Genomic DNA, 3,954 nt, shown 5'->3' on the forward strand with positions numbered 1-3,954 from the left:
AGCCCTCAGGGTCTCCAGGGCCCTACCTCCTCCAGTGATACTGCTCACAAGACGTCCCTCTGGAAAGGTGCTTAGGGACCCACATCTTACAGAACCTGGGGCGACCGTCCCAAGGTGGTCCCCAGGGCCAGGCCCTAACCCAGTCCTAGAGCTCCAAGTCCATGGGGCTTTCCACCAGGCATCTTTCTTGGGGCCAGAGCTTCTGCCTGCCCCCAATGCCACACACACACACACACACACACACACACACACACACACACACAAACGTAATGATGAGCACTGCTGCCTTGACTCCAGGTCAGCAAGTGGGGCTGGGAGCAGGGAGGAGGGTGAGTGTAAGGAACACAGGTGGCCTCCTGCATCTCTGCACCGGGTCTATGCCCTGCCCGCGCTGGATTCTTCTGCCCTGGGACGAACACGTCTTACACAGCGTGCAGCTCGAGTCTCCCTTGGGTCCCTATTTGCACACCCAGCAACCCCCCCAGCCTGCAGGGGCGAGGAGGCCGATCAGCTCCAAGGAGCTGCGGTTTCTGAGGCCCTTCAGGTGGACTGTGCAGCACTTCCCAAGGAGCAGCAGGTCATGGAGTGTGGGGGGAGGGATCCCCGGAAGCTGGAAACCAAGTCCCACTATGGCCTTAACCCTGTGGCCCTGAACAACAAAACACCTGCTATATGCCTCCCAGGGCAAAGGGGTGCTCGTGCTGGATGCACCGTTTGCCCACCAGGCCCGTCCTACCCGATTTTCCGCCCCGCTCTGCACCTGCCCAGCTCCCCCACCCTCTGGCTCTCAGGTGGCTTGGCAGGAGCCTGGGAAGTAGAGCAGGAGGCCAGGGTAATAATCCCACAGTGTCCTTCCTGCCAGGGGACAGGCTGGCAGGTGCCACCTTCCTCCTCGGAAGGCCTCCATTCACGTGGGGCGGCCCCTCCTCCAGCTTCAGCTCCCTCCGGTGCTGGTACCAGCTCCGTCCCCACCTCTCACGACAGGGCCAGGTTCAGCCTCACCACCCTGGAAAGCTTCCCCAAGGCCCGCAGCTCTGGAAGTAGTTCTCTCGCTAAGGCCACTTCCATGACCCCTTCTCCGGTTTATGATATCAGTTTCCCACCAGGAGCTGGACGGATCCAGCCCTTGACATTTCCTCATTAAATCCTACCAGCTGCCAACTCAAGGTCCCATCCTGCGACACAGGGTGGCTCTTGCCACGTACCAGAACGTTTCTGCCCTTCTCTCCAGAGGCCCAGCAAGTCAGGGGAGGCAAACAAACTAGAATCCAGGTCTCTGGCTTTCCTGGCCTGAGATCTTGGGGAAGAGATGAATTTGGGAATGGTGACATTTTCATAGTAGGTGCCTGGCGGGGAAATCAGGTCCCCAGGGTCCTACAGCATTAGTGAGCACCCAGCCCTGGCTGTGCCCCTGCCAGTTTAGGGGTGAAAAGTCTTCGCTGGTCACCTCTGCTTTGCCCTCCCAACACTTTAGTGATCGATATTCCGTTTGAAACACTCAGGTTTGTTTTCTGCACTAGTCCACTCACTGTTACAGGACTCAACTACTTCCCAAAACATATCTCACATCTAAACCAGAGGTCAGGGTAGAGACAAGACAAGGTCATGCCCTGAGCCCCAGCGCTACTGAACTTTCATTGTTGTGATTTTCTAAAGAGCTCTGGACACAGAAATATCCATAGCAGCCTCCGATAAAATTCCACATCGTGACCAGAAGGTGGCAGTATGCCACCACCCCGAGTCCCCAGTTCCCCAGGGGTCCAGCCCCCGCCCCCAGCATCCCCCCCCCCCACCTTCCTTGACCTGTGGCCTCTGGGACAGCCCGAAGATCATTCTGCTTCAAGTGCACGTATCAGCCAGGTAATCCAAACACTTAAAAACAAAACCCCCGAACTGCAATCATGGAACAAATTCTTTTCAAATACCAAGATGTTATCTTTGCCTTAGATTTCTGGTAAATATTTGCAATGGGATAAGCCATCATCCTTAATTAGAACAGGACACTTCTAAAGGGAGATTCTTGGAGCATCACCAGATGGTCTGGGTCTGAATCTGGTCTGCAATGTGTTAGCCTAAGGAAGAGCTGGGGGGTGAAAGGGCACCGGATACATGAGTGTCAGTGCCCACCCGAGAAGCCTGGGGCAGCCAGGCCCACCCTGCGGCCCCCAGCACAGCCGACAGCATCTGTCAGCGCTGGCCAGGAGGATCTGGAGTACTTCCGCCCACTCCCAAGGTTTCAAGGGCCTTCCAAGAAGATACCACCATTTGTCAGCACAAGGTCAGCTGTTACACCAATTAGCACAGTTCTTTAAATACCAAAAAAGTTAACAAAAACACACAACTCCCGGATCTTGTCTGGACAATTATTCCAATATTTAAATTGGAGAAAATTCAATTACTAAGGCAAGTCACTCCCTAAACCCCTGGAGGCACCCCCAGCGAGAAACAAGGTCCTTTGCACACTAACACGACTGTGGGAAACACAGCCACGAGAGCCCACTTTTGCCACCCTGATCGGAACAATTACGAAGACACTGGTCAGTCTGGACGAGTGTCTGACACTGAAACTGTGGCCCAGGCCCAAGCGTGCACTCGCAAAGAGCTGTTGGCGTTGGAATCTCCGTTCTCGTGAGCACTTAGACATTGCTACGTCATCACGGTAGATTTTCCTCCTCCACCTCTACCTAGAACAATGTTCTGAGCTTGTTCAACACTCGACCCTCCCGGGCACACAGGAACCTGGTTTCCTCCCCTCACCTACCCGTCTCCTGGAACCGCTACTGGCCTGAGCCTGGAACAGAGGTGGGCGCCTGTCCTGACCAAGTCCGCCCCAGACTGAACTCCCCTTCGGGCCTGCTCCCTGAGATCCCATCGTTTGGCCCCACAGCCTGTGAGGGAGTCCGAGCCATTCTGAGCCACTACAAAAACCTGGCTAGGGCGCCATCTGAAGCCCTACAGCTCCCACGCTCCAGCAATGGTGCCTGACTGCTGACCTCTCCGCCTGCGGTCCCGACATGGGGCAGAGGTGAGGAGGGCGGGCCTTCGGGGCAGAGAAAAGCAGCTGGGACCAGTGGGCACAGACAGACCAGTGTGGCTCCTGCTGTCTTAGGGACAAGGACTCTGAGACGACTTTATTTCGGGCCACTGAGAGGGAAGGAAGGGACTCCTCTTGGAATCCTATCAGCCCCGGGTCTCTTCAAACTCCGTGAAGACCTGAGTGGGGGGTGGGGCCTCTGGTCAGAAGGGAAAGGAGGCTGGGGTCTCTGGGCTTAGGCAGTAAGCAGACAGCCAAGGAGGAGAGCCTCGTCAAGATTTGAGGGCATTTCTATTTGGCAGGCTGGCCTCCTGCTGAGGCCAAGGGTGGTCTCAGTCAAAGGGGCATCGACCCCCAGCCCTACAGGCCCAGCCAGCAACACAAGACCCAACAGGGACAGTCTCGACGCTCACCTCCAGCTACGAATGAGGAAACACCACCCTAGGCGGCCTTCACACAAGGCACACAGCTGGGTCGGGGTCCCTGCCCCGGACGCCTGGAGTATCCAGGAGCCCCTTCGAATGTCCCAAGCAAGAGGGGTGTGGGGAGCCCAGAAAAGGGCCCCAAGACCCACTCTGCCTGGAGTCGCCTGTTCTAGAGTCCTCCTCTCCCAGTTCCTCTCCAGACGACAGGACACGGATGGTGGCCTGAGAACACTTGCGCTGCAGACAGAGCAGGGCCCCTGAAGGGACTCCGACCCCTCCGCCTCGGGTTGCAGGCTCCCTAGCCCATCCTGAATGGGGTTCTCACCGCAGCCTCACGTGAGGGTCATGAGAAATCCCCCCACGCACACACCCATGACCCAGGGTACAGATCCCACGTCCCCACCGCGCGCCCCCCCCCCCCCGTGCCTGCCAGGCACGGCTGCCACCCTCCTACCAAGGGAGGGGCTAGGCCGAGCCCACACATGAGGCGCCATG

Source organism: Ursus arctos, unplaced genomic scaffold, assembly GCF_023065955.2.
Source record: "Ursus arctos isolate Adak ecotype North America unplaced genomic scaffold, UrsArc2.0 scaffold_14, whole genome shotgun sequence".
NCBI lineage: Eukaryota > Metazoa > Chordata > Mammalia > Carnivora > Ursidae > Ursus > Ursus arctos.